The 13780-nt window shown below is 40.1% G+C and overlaps 1 pseudogene; it reads left to right on the top strand.

Moving 5' to 3' along the window:
- Nucleotides 1-2601: 2601 nt before the first annotated feature.
- Nucleotides 2602-2701, top strand: LOC118143940 (U6 spliceosomal RNA; annotated as a pseudogene).
- The last annotated feature ends 11079 nt before the right edge of the window (nucleotides 2702-13780 follow it).

Raw genomic sequence — 13780 nt, 5'->3', positions numbered from 1 at the left:
AACTGAAGAACACAGAGGGGCCCTCTGATGCATTCATTTGGGTTGGAATCCTGCCGAGTGTCAGATGACACAGGACAGGCCTTCCCTAAGAGTGGGCTAAAGGTAGATCAGAAATGAATGTGACCTAGCTTCTTAATAGATCCAAAGGAGAGAGTTGTGTCAACATTTCAGAGTTAAGAAAGAAGGAAGGGGAGGTAGGAAGTGAGTCAGAATGAGGAAACATAAGACACCTTGGGAAAGTGTAACTGGAAACAAATCCCCAAAGCTTTGAGATAAAATGCTCTGAGAGCAAAGGCTTAAATAGCTAGTTCCTCAGAGCAGAGCAGAGCAGAGCAGAGCTATGCTGCTTTCTGGAAGCTCAAGGAGAGAATCCCTTTTCTCTTTTCTTTTCAGCCTCCAGAGTCCATCTACATTCCTTGGTTCTTCACCCTCTTTCTTAATCTTCAAAGCCAGCAACAGAGGGGCTAATTCTCATATCACATCACTCTGATCTCATTTTCTGCCTCCCTCTTCCACATCTGAGGATCCTTGTGATTGCACTGGGCTCACCCTGATAATCCAGGATAGCCTCCCAATGTTAGAGTCGGTTGGTTAGGTTATTAGTTTGCTAGAGCTGCCAAAATAAAATTCCAGAGACCAGATGGCTTAAACAACAAAAAATTCAGTCTCACATTTCTGGAGGCTAGAGTCTCAGGTCAAGTGTCAGCAGGGTTGCTTCCTCCTGAGGCCCCTCGTCTTGGCTTGCAGACGGCCAGCTTCTTCCTGTGCATATCTGTGTCCTAGTCTTTGCATATAAGGACGTGAATCATATTGGATTAATGACCTCATTTTAACTTAATTACCTCTGGGAAAACCGTATCTCCAAATAACAGTTAACTTTCAAGGTACCGAGGGGTTAGAACTTCAACATAGGAATTTTAGGAGGACACAAGTCAACCCATAACAGTTAGTAGCTTTAAATCTATCTGCTATCTTAATTCTCATTTGCCATGTAGTATGACATATTCATAGGTTTCAAGGATTGGGACATGGACATGTTTGGGTAGCCATTGTTTTGCCTAACACACCTTGTCCTGAAAATGTTACCATTGTCTGTAGCAAACCTTAGAGAAATATTAGTTATTTGAATAGAATATTTGGTACCTTTAACCACAGTGCTATATGAGCTCAGTAAAGTAAAATTGACTCCTCAGGGGAATTACATCAAAAGCCTTTAAAGAGGTCAAATCCAGTTTCTTTGGCCCAGAAGCAGAATCCCTCTTGGTCTTGCACCAAGCCCAAGTCTGTGTTTATGAATCTGGCTAAGGTCCCTGGGCCCAGCAATACAACTCAAGTCAGTGACAAATCAAGCTTAGGCCACCCTGGTTTCTCAGTGCACTCAGAGGTGTATATCAGAACTGGCAGGTGCTTCAGCAGCCCAGCATGTGTCCAACAAGAAGGAGCAGGAACCAGAGATGTACACAGTGCGCTCTTGGACCCTGGCCATCTCACAGCAAGGAACATTTAAGTACAGCAGTTCCTTTTGTAAGCATTCCTGAAACTCTTTATCACAAGTCCTATAATGTTTCAAGAAATTAAGTGTTAAGTAAAATAATCTTACAAAAACTCGTTTAAGGAAGGAGACCTGTGTTTTTATGAAAACATTTTACTCAAATATTATTTTTCTCTTTTGTATTCTCCTTTACAACTAATCATGATGTTGAGAGAGAGAGAGAGAGAGAGAGAGAGAGAGAGAGAGAGAGAGAGAGACTGGCTCTTATTATTTCCCCCTCAATCTCCAATTGTCTGTCTAAATAACCTAAGCTAGCATGGTGAAATAGAAATCAGACAGATTTTTATTTGAGTCCCATCTCTGCTATTTATGGCTGTGCAACCTTTGGTCAGTTATTAACTTCTCTGAGCCTCAGTCTTCTGATTTGTTAAACAGAGATAAACAAAAAACATCAATTTTGCAAAGTTGCTATGATATTGAATGTACATAAACATCTGATACATAGAAATCTGTTATAGATACTACTAATAATACTAGAATGGGAGGGTCAGAACCGCTGTTTCCGAAGATGCCTTCCAGCTAACTTTCTAGTATTCCACTACACAGATGAAGAACATTTATACCTACGCTTGCTTTCCCAGGATCTTTCTAAAGAAGAAAGGGGAGGAGGGTAGAGAACGGGAGGGAGGTAGATCCATTTTAGAAGTGAAAAATCTACTTTTGAAGCTGGAAATTTAAACTCGGATAAAGTAGAGAACATGAAAGCACTTGAGTATTTAAGAACAACCTATTAGTGTTAGCTGTAGGTTTCCAATTTGGAGGTACTGGACCAGACTATTCATGTCTGAACTTGTTTGTCAGTTGGATACAATCACAGCTCCAGCCTCAGGGTCACCAGCCTCTGCAGCACATTCGTTGACTTCCTGCTGCTACTGCCTGAGTCCATTAAGGACCGATTGCTAGAAATGGATGCAGCGCATCCAGTCTCCAGTGACTTTTGCAGGTGGCAGAGCTAATTCTTTTTAGGTTTCAGTGCAACAAAGAAGATCTCAAAACAGCAAAATTTAAGATTGAAATGAAACTCACTATTATATCAAAAGAGAGAGAGGATGCTCCCTTTGGCAGCACATTTACAAAAATTGGAAAGAGAAGATTAGCAAGGCCTCTGCCCAAGGATGATAGGCAATCTGTGAAGTGTTTCATATTTTTTATTAAAAATTAAGCATAAAGAGACTCACCAGGTGCAGTGGCTCACATCTTGCGGTGATAATCCCAGTACTTTGGGAAGCAGAGGCAGGTGGATCACCTGAGATCAGGAGTTTGAGACCAGCCTGGCCAACATGGTGAAAGCCCATCTCCACTAAAAATACAAAAATTAGCCCAGTATGGTGTTGCAGGCCTGTAGTCCCAGCTACTTTGGAGGCTGAAGCAGAAGAATTACTTGAAACTGGGAGGTGGAGGTTGCAGTGAGTTGAGATCATGCTACTGCACTCTAGTCTGGGCAGCAGAGCGAAACTCCATCTCAAAAAACAAAAAAAAGAGAGAGAGGGGAAAGAAAATTCTAGCTGAATGTCAAGCTGTCTTCTGCAAAACTCCACATAATATGGCCCCAGCTGCCTCTCAGGCCCTCCTGTCCCCTACTTCCGTTCCTTCAGTTCCTCTACAGGCCAATCCCTTCCTGGCCCCGGGCTTCTGCACTTGCCAGCACCTCAGCCTGGAGCCCCACCAGCCCCTCTGTACATCATCTTTCTCATCCTTCAGGTCATCAGGGATACCCTCTCTGACTGCCCTTTCTAAAGCCGGAGCCTCCTTGTCATTATCCCTGTGTCCCATTTCTGACCTTTTCAGCATTTATCACAGTGAGTAATTCCTTTTGGTTGGTTGTTTACTTAGCTTTGCTGTTGGGAGACGACATTGGAAAGCTAGACTGGGGCTAGATGGGGGAGGTGAGTGGCCTGTACTTCTGGAGTAGGTCCTGTGACTTTCTATTGGTAAATGACCTGAATCATTAGCTCTGTCAACATTATCAGAAGTGACTTGAGACTTGATGGAATGGACTGACCTGATTCTAGTTCCAACCCATTTCTGGCAGCTATCTAACTGTGGGCAAATCTTTTCTTCTCTCCAAAACTCAGTTTCTTCACCAATGAAATGAGTGCAGTTGATTTTAAACAGGCTCAGTTAAATAACTAACATTCTATTTTCTTCTTCTCATTCACTTAGTCAGCCAGCCCACTTCAGGCATGAGGTGGAATAGGAAGTCATTCACTTCGGGGACAGGGTGACATGTATTAAGGACAGTGATGGCCCTGCACTGAAGTTGCAAACTGTCTTTTCATAAGGGGGCACACCTCTGCTTGATCCCATTTACCCTGGCTGGACTCACAATCCAGATAGCTTAGTGACTGCCTGCTGCATGCAGCAGAGCAACAGAAGTTACCGATGTCCCTCATTCTGGGTGTCACAATTTGTGACGGGCAGTTTTCCCCAAAGCCCTTGGTAAATAACCCTCCTGGTGGAACCAGCCCAAAAAGCCACCACTAGGCATTCACATTTTTGGAAGTCCAAGGCTATGGGGACATGGAACAGAAGTAGTGAAAAGAAAATATTTCTCCAGCCTGTTCTGTCCAATACTATAATTACTCTCTACATGTGGCCACTGAGCATTTGAAATGTGGCCACTGTGATTTGAGGTGTGCTGAAAACATAAAACAAACATTGAATTTTAAAGATTTAGTATAAAAAAAGAGAATGTAAAACAACTCATTAAATACATTTATATTGATTGCATTCTGAAACAGCAATATTTTAGACATGATGGGTTAAATAAAATATATCTTAAAATTAATTTTGTTACTTTCTTTAAACATTTTTAATGTGGCTACTAAAAAATCTTAAATTACTTAATGGCTTACAATATTCTGCTATTGGATGGTGCTGATCTAGAGCTAGAGGGGTGTGTGTGTGTGTGTGTGTGTGTGTGTGTAGCGAGAGAGAGAGAGAGAGAGAGAGAGGATGGAGGAGTTGATATAGCAAAGGAGGAGATTGATGGAGATGGGAGTGAGTCAAGAAAGCATTTTGCCTAATTTATCCCTAGTTTGGATTCAATTGCACTGTTAGGCAGCAGGCTAAAAAAACATTCCATAATGCCAGGGCACTAACTGGAGTTCCCAGAGGTAAAAATTGTAGGGATTTTCAGGTTATGTGCTTCACAAGAAGCTTGGGTTTGATGAATTGAGTCGGAGGGGCAGGATGGAGTAGGAGCTGAGGGAACAAATCAGATTCTATAACCCAACCCCACCCTTCAAAACTACATCGCACAGTGTAGGTTCTCACTGGTAGAGAAGAGAGTCACAAATGGGAAATAAAAAGGCTGAAATGAGCCCCTTGGTGGATTACACGAAGATTGAGCCTTTTCACTTTAGTGTAAGTTACTTATTTAAGTATAGAATTTTGGTTTTATTGTAAAAGGGATAATTTTTTAAATTTTTTATTAAAAAGAATTTTGGCAACACAGAACTATGACAGCAAAGAAGAAAAATAAAAATTATCTGTACACCCAACTCAGTTATACCTAATTTAATATTTTAAAGTAATTTTTCTTGTTACTTTCTTTATTGACATGAATGTGCATTACAGTGATGTGTTCTGTTACTGAGACATCCGATTCTTAGATCTTATAGCTTCACTTAACAATATGTCATAAGTATTTTATTATATCATTCTTGAACAAGGTAATTATGGATGGCTAGCTAATATTATATCGTAACACTGTTCCAACAATTCAACCATTCTCTAATGGATGAGTGAAGTCATTTATCATTTTTATCTATCACAAGTAAAATGTGATGAATACCTTTGCACACCAAATGTGTTCTGAGTATTTAAGGAAAGTGGAAGAAGTTTATAAAAGCCATTATGGAGAATGCAAAGGAATTCAATGTGAGTTAGTTCTCAGATGAGTTATTTTTTTAATGGAGGCAAACAGTTTAAGCAACTGATTTTTAAGTTATCCTTCTACTATGAAATTTTATGTTGACTCCTTAGGAAAATATTATTCCATTCTTTCATTCTTTGTATTTTTGTCATTTATATATATAGACAAGGATTTTATAATTTTCCATACTATAGATAATTTAGAACATGTTATGACTACTTAGCTCTTAATATCACATTCAGAAATATATTCCCTTTGTACTGACTATAGGTCTATTCTCTATCTTAAATTTCATTTTAGAAGGAATGAAGCACAAAGGTATTTTTTTTTTTTTTTGAGACTGAGTCTCACTCTGTTGCCAGGCTGGAGTGCAGTGGCGTGATCTCAGCTCACAGTGACCTCCGCCTCCTGGGTTCAAGTGATTCTCCTGCCTCAGCCTCCCAAGTAGCTGGGACTACAGGAATGCACCAATCCACCCTGTTAATTTTTGTACTTTTAGTAGAGAAAGGGTTTCACCATGTTGGCCAAGATGGTCTCCATCCTCAACCTCATGTTCCACCTGCCTTGGCCTCCCAAAGTGCTAGGATTACAGGCGTGAGCCATTGTGGCTGGCCCACAAAGGCAAATTTTTAAGCTAAAGAACATTAAATGTTAAAATAACTCATAACAAATATTAGACATACTGAAATTTAGTGTTAAGAACTGTCAGAGGTCTGAGATTTTACTCTGCCTACCTACCTACAACCTCACAAGCTTTATGGATGCTCACACAGACATGAGACATGAGATGCCCGGTTCAGAGACAAAGGACAGTTTATTACTCATAGCAATATCATCAGCGAGAATATCACCTTAGGTTCCTTAAGTCCCAATTTCCACAGGATGACAGAAAGAGGGACAGGTAATACCTGTACATGCAGGTGGTCACAATACAGGAAAGGAACTCTGAGTGTAGGGAACCCGAATTTTTTTTTTTTTTTTTGAGGCAGAGTCTTGCTCTGTCACCCAGGCTGGAGTGCAATGGTGCAATCTTGACTCACTACAACCTCTGCCTGCTGGGTTCAAGCGATTCTTCTGCTTCAGCCTCCCAAGTAGCTCGGACTATAGGCACTGCCACCACACCCAGCTGATTTTGTATTTTTAGTAAAGACAGGGTTTCACCATGTTGGCCAGGCTGGTCTCGAACTCCTGACCTTGTAATCTGTCCCCCTCAGCCTCCCAAAATGCTGGGGTTACAGGCATGAGCCATCGCACCCAGCCAGAACCTGAATTTTTTATGGTGGACATCGAGAATGCTGTCCTTTTCAAGAGTGTCTAAGGCTGATGGTAATGTAAACATCCTGTTAAGATAATTTGGAGTAAAGGCCATTGGCTCATCTATACATATGATGCAAAAAAATGCAAGAGATCTGTGGAGAATTATCTTTAATATGAGAATAAATGCTGTATTAGGAGCTAATTAGAGCACATCATGTATTTTGACTATTTGGCAGATGCTCTTTTCTTCATGACCAACCTAAGGCTTGTTCTTGCCTGGCATATCTACTTTCTTTTCACATTCCTTAGCCATAGAGGTAAATGTCTACATTTATAGTCTGCAAAGCAGCCTATACAGCAGTTTATCAGTAGAACTGTCTGCTTTTATCTGGAGAGGACAGCTGTCATGTCCATTTCCATAAGCACAGATCAGGGAAAACCATCTCTGCTCTTCTAGCAAGACTGTAAGTATGCATGAGACAGAGTAAGGGGCCCACTCTCTCCCTCTTGGGAATGAAATGGAAGAAACCCCAGAATCCCCATATGCTCTTTACCATAATCTACAGCCACTGCACATGGCTGAAATACCACTGATTGCCAAAAGCAATATAAAAAGAGGTCTCACTCAAAAGGAAATTTTGTTCCCTAAGGGAAAAGACTTCATAACATTGGCATGAATAAGTTATGAAAAGCCTTCACAACTGAAAAAGACATAATTATCATTCATGTATAACAGATTTGTTTATTCATTTCAGTTGATTAATTATCAGTATCTGCTGATGGTGGGGGTAACAAGGCTGCTCTGATGAGAGAATTATTAAAGTACATGCTTAGAATATTTATCACTGAGCACATATTGTATAAACTTAGCATATTTATTATGTTCTTTCGATATGGGATCTTTCTTCTCCAACAGAGATTAAACAGTACTGCCCATGCTTGTAGGCAATTTTCCTCCCAGACATAATACTTAACTCTTTATAGGGAAATTGACCATTTTTATATATAATACCAATAGACCCTAATGTAAATAAGGGTGACTTTGTTGGTGGTTCTCATGTCTTTCCCAGCCTTAGGCAGAACTACTTTAAAATATAACACAAATTGTCATCTCTGGCCACATCAACTTTGATGTTTGCTTAACCAATTCCCAATAGTACAACTACTGTTTAAAGGAAAAGTGATAATTTGTGTAAATTAATATTAAGCATTAAGTAAAAATTAAAAGTGACAAATTAAATTTAAAATATTAAAATCAATATTCTCCAACATGATCTATAGTAGTGATCTTCAAAGAAACCTTTTGTTTATAGTAAGAACTACCATTTATTGATTCCCTACTATATGTCAGACACTAAACTGGATGCTTTAGATATGCCTGCTTTCCATCTTTCTTTCTTTCTTTCTTTATTTCTTTCTTTCTTTCTTTCTTTCTTTCTTTCTTTCTTTCTTTCTTTCTTTCTTTCTTTCTCTTTCCTTTTCTTTCTTTCTCTTTCCCTTCCTTCCTTCCTTCCTTCCTTCCTTCCTTCCTTCCTTCCTTCCTTCCTTCCTTCCTTCCTTCTTTCCCTCCTCTCTCTCTCTCTCTCTCTCTCTCTCTCTCTTTCTCTCTTTCTTTCGAGATGGAGTCTTGCTCTGTCACCCAGGCTGGAGTGCAATGGTGCAATCTCGGCTCACTGCAACCTCCACCTCCCAGGTTCATGCAATTCTCCTGCCTCAGCCTCTGAGTAGCTGGGATTACAGGTGCCCACCACCACATCCAGCTAATTTTTGTATTTTTAGTAGAGACAGGGTTTCACCATGCTGGCCAGGCTGGTCTCAAACTCCTGACCTCATGATCGACCCCCTTGACTTCCCAAAGTGCTGGGTTTACAGATGTGAGCCACCATGCCCAGACTGCATTCTTTTTAAAAAAAATTTTTATTTTTTGAGACACAGTAAAACTGTGTCACTCAATCTGGAGTGCAGTGGTGTGATCCCGGCTCACCTCAACCTCTGCCTCTAGGTTCAATCAACTCTCATGCCTCAGCCTCCTGAGTAGCTGAGATCCTGAGTAGCTGGGATTACAGGTGGATACCACCACACACAGATAATTTTTGAATTTTTACTAGAGATGGGATTTCACCATGTTGACCAAGCTGGTCTTGAACTCCTGACCTCAAGTGATCTGCCTGCCTTATAATCCCAAAGTGCTGGAATTACAGCGTGAGTTACCATGCCCAGCCCAAATATGCTTTCTCATTTAATCTCTACAACATCCTTGTGCTGATATTGTTATTACCTCCTCATTACAGCTTAAGAAAGTAAGGCATAAAGAGAATAGGTTAACTTGCCCAGTATCACTTGGCTTATATGTGTCCAAGTTGGCGTTCAGACTGCTTTCTTTCTGCTCTCTGAGTCGGAACTCTCAGCTATTATGCTGGGATTCTCCCTGCAGGTTCTTAGGTAACACCACTATAATAGCAGTCAGAAGATCTGGGTTACGATCCCAGCTCCACTAATACTAGCTCCATGACATTTTTACTCTCAGGTCCCAGTTTCCTCATATTCTCAACTCATCTACCCCCATGGCATCCATGTCTGACTCTCAAGTTTTTACCACTTTCTTTATCTCTATTCCTGGACTTCAGACCCATATTATTTATGTATTTGCTTTATGGACATTATACTTTGATGTGTCCACATTAGACATTATCCCAACCAGCTCCTCACATATTGATCTCATTCTCAATGAATGGTGACACTAGCCACCTTGTTGCCTAAGGAGAGTAGATTCCACCATCTATGTCTTCTCTCCACCTCCACCACTGTGCTAGTGCAAGCATGATATCCTATCCTAAGAAATTCTGGCACAGTCTCTGAACTGTCCTCCTCACCTCCAGCCTTACATTCCTGCACATGATTCTCCATCCTTCACCCAAAGTGAACCCTTAAAACCAAACCTCATCAGGTCACTCTTCTACTCAAAATCTTTCAATAATTCCCCATTGTCCTTCAGATATATTTCCAAGACCTTAACATTGCTCCCTGGCTCCTGTCTACCACTTCATCCTCATCTTTTGCTGTTTTCTTCCCTCAAGCCTCTACTTTAGACAATCTGAACTCTTTCTGTTTCTTAAACAAACTCTTTCTCAATATCTTGCCTTGGCTTTTCTCAAATTTTTATTGTTCCAACCTGGAGAACATCTTCCCCTCTAATGTCTAATGTCTACTCAGTCTTTGCGTTGGAAGCCTTGTCTGTACATTCCCACAATGTGTTGGCTACTCTTGCTGTGTGATCTCATCATACCGCTCCTTCCATTGCCTCATCACAGAATTTTTCATTCTTTACTGTTACTGCCTTTCACCAGTCACAGGTAGATTTTGAAGACTAAAGTCAGGAAACTTGGCCTTGATTACTAGTGGTCAGGAGGTCTTAGACTTTTTATAAATTTCATTTATTAAGTGGAAATTATAATTCCTGCCTTGCCTACATCTCAGAGGTTTTAAAGATATTTAAGAAAACATTTTAAAATCTATAAGACAATAAACAAATGTTAGTTACTTTATTATAAACTTAGCTCTACTCCTAAATTTAAGGCAGGAGAAATAAAACTGGATTTGAGTGACTAGGATCTAGTTGCATTCGAGTCACTTTGGAATATTTTTCGGCTTCTGTTAGGCCTGGGATAGGGCCAGGGAAGTTGTGTTATTGCAAAATTCTTCGGATGACTTGGAAGCACAGACAAGTTTGGAGAGTGGTACCTTAGAATATTTTTCCTGATCTGAAAGGTTATGGTCCTCATGAACCAGTGTGGAGAAAAATATGGGCAATTTCCTTGGTCAGATTAACCCTACAGAGATAGATACAGCATATGCTTCTGGAATAGAGTCTGTTGAAGCCCAATAATATAATGAAAATTGACCAATCCAGCAAGTAGATCATATTTAACTTGTGAAAGTCAGAAACTAGTTACTAGGAAGCAAAGCTTTCGCAGAAAAGTAACTAATGACAGAGAAAAAGAGAACTAATCTCCTATAGCCTTAAGAATAGAAAGACCCTGACACAAGAGTCGAGGAGTGAAGGGGACTGGATTGTCCCAAAGGGAAAGGGAAATGGTGCAGAGGGTAAGGTAAAGGGACTGTGTAAAGTAACATTTCCTAAACTGTGTCCTAGAGGACATTGTTTGAGGGAATGTTAAAAGGAGTGCCTTTAGAGAGTTACAATGTAAAGGAAGTATAATACCATATTCCTTTTGCACATTAATATATTATAGACTGAGACTTTTGAAATAGAGTTAAATCCTTTTAACATTGTTAAAATTCACATTTTCTAAACTTATTTACAAATGAATTAATTGTCTTACAACTGTTCTGAGAAAACAGCATTTTAAACTAAAAGTTAAGGTACTTACTTGTAGTGAAGAAGGAAATTGGGAATCAGCCCTATAAAAGCTTCCTTGAACCATCATCATCATCATTACAAAATATGATTTGCAAAGCCTGTAGCCCTTATAAGCAAAGTCTCTTACTTATCTAATTTTTCATTTTCAGCACCTAATGTACAGCTGGACACAAAATACATGTGGAACTGAACTGGCTTCTGTCACATTTGAATGAATAGTAACAGTGAAGTCTTTGAAGAAGAATTTAATTATTAAGGCATATTTTCTTATTCATCAGATATTTCCTTAAGAACTTGTGTATGCCATTCATATAATTGTCACTGATTGGGGTTGAACTGTTAAAGTGTATAGCAAATTGTTAAGTGAAAATGCTATATAAAAATAAATAAAGTGGCCAGGTGTGGTAGCTCACACCAGTAGTCCTAGCACTTTGGGATGCCAAGGGGGGTGGATCACCTGAGGGCAGGAGTTTGAGACCAGATTGACCAACATGGCGAAACCCCATCTCTACTAAAAATACAAAAATTAGCCAGTGTGGCAATGTTTGCCTGTAAAATCCCAGCTACTTGGGAGGTTGAGGCAGGAGAATCACCTGAACCTGGGAGGTGAAGGCTGCAGTGAACCACGATCATACCACTGCACTCCAGCCTGGGTGACAGAGTGAGACTCTATCTCAAAAGATATAAATACATACATACATACATAAATATATAAACACATAAAGAGTGTATAGCAAAGAGATCTCATAGCCTTGGAGATTTACTATACCCAATTATTTATTTTCTTCCTATGAATGTATGTGCTTACTTTCAAATATTAACCACCTGATATGCTATGAAAAAGCTGTAGGGTATCAGACACAATTCAGATTATCAATTAAAGAAAATGATATTTTAAAGTGCTTTGAAATATCCCTGACACATTTTATTATCAGTTGCCATTAATTCTTCTACTTCCTTCCATTAGCATCACCACCCCGCTCTTCCAAACTGTTATCATCACTCACCTGCACTATTGCATTAGACTAGTGGTCCTTAATTCCTGGGCCTTGGATTGGTACTGGTCCATGGCCTGTTGGGAACCAGGCCACACAGCAGGAGATGAGTATTACTGCCTAAACTCAGCCTCCTGAACTCTGTCAAATCAGCAGTGGCATTGAATTTTCATAGGAGCACAAACCCTATTGTGAACTCCACATGTGAGGGATCTAGGTTGAGGGCTCCTTATGAGAATCTAATGCTTGATTATCTGAGGTGGCACAGTTTTATCCCAAAACCATCTCCCCCAACCCACCCACTCCTGGCTCTAGTCCGTGGAAGGATTGTCTTCCATGAAACCAGTCCCTGGTGCCAAAAGAGTTGGGGACCACTGCCTTAGACTCCAACCTGACCTCCATGCTAACTGGTTTCCATGCCTCCGTTCTTAACTCAGTCTTACTCCATTCTCCATGCAGCTGCCAGGTTTGCCTTTCAAAACATAAACTGGATCATGTCACTACACTGCTGAAAGCCCTGCAATGGGTTCCCTTTGGGCACTCCTCAATATAGCATATAGCACCCTAATTCTCCATTCTCATATCCTGGCTGTCTCCTTTTTTTCCATGTGATCCATCACAAGAACATTCTTTCTGTTTCCTGAAAATGCCAATCTATTTTCCACCATCAGGCCTTTTAATGAGTGTGTCCTCTAGCAGAAATGCAGGCCTTTAGGTCTGGGACCTGCTGCTGCTTTCAGATCATTCTGGTCTTGATATTTCCTGATTTCCCTCTCAAGAGTAGCATCTTTGCCTCTTTTGCTCCCACTCTCTGTCACTCTATTTTATTTTTTGGATGAGACATTTCACTATCAGAAACATCTTACTCATTTAAAGCTTTCCTTGATTATGGCCAAGTGTGGTGGCTCACATCTGTATTAGGATCCTCACTTTGGGAGGATCCTTTGAACTCAAGAGTTTGAAACCAGCCTGGGCTACATAAAGACCCCATCTTTATTAAAAATAAAATATAAGTGAATAAATAAATATTTGTTTGTTTATTATATCTCTTCCACTAAGCTCAAGAAGATGTTTTTCTTTCTGTTTACTAACAACTGGAACAGTGCCTGGCATGTAGCGAGCCTTTAATAATTACTTATTAAAATAATAAAGGAAAAAATTAATTGTAATCTACAATGTTAAAGCAGCTGGGCACAGTGGTTCATGCTTGTAATCCCAGCACTACCTGCGGAGGCAGGTAGATCACCTGCGCTCAAGAGTTTGAGACCAGCCTGGGCAACATGGCGAAACCCTGTCTCTACTAAAAATACGTAAATTAGCTGGTACCTGTGGTCCCAGCTACTTGGTGGGCTGAGGTTGGAGGATCATTTGAACCCAACGAGGCAGAGGTTGCAGTGAGCTGAGATGGTACCACTGTACTCCAGCCTGGGTAACAGAGGGAGATCCTGTATCAAAAAAAAAAAAAAAAGTTAAAGCAGCTAATTTCTTCCTCCCATTAGGAAAAAAAAAATAACCAGAATTGGCATTCTAATTTCTTAACACCTCAGAGAAGGCTAAAATAGGACAATCAGCTGTTGAAAAGTTTAATTCTAACATTTGTTGTTATATCTTCCTATAGCCCAAGTATGCTTTTTTTGTCCTTTTAAAACAGTGTGGTAAAATATACATAATCTAAAAGTTTCTATTTTGGCCATTTCAGTCGCATTAAATACATCCAT

The sequence above is a fragment of the Callithrix jacchus genome, chromosome 11 (assembly GCF_049354715.1).
Source record: "Callithrix jacchus isolate 240 chromosome 11, calJac240_pri, whole genome shotgun sequence".
In the NCBI taxonomy this organism is placed as follows: Eukaryota; Metazoa; Chordata; class Mammalia; order Primates; family Cebidae; genus Callithrix; species Callithrix jacchus.
Note: the sequence above shows the minus strand (reverse complement) of the source record. Positions and strands in the feature narration are given on the sequence as shown.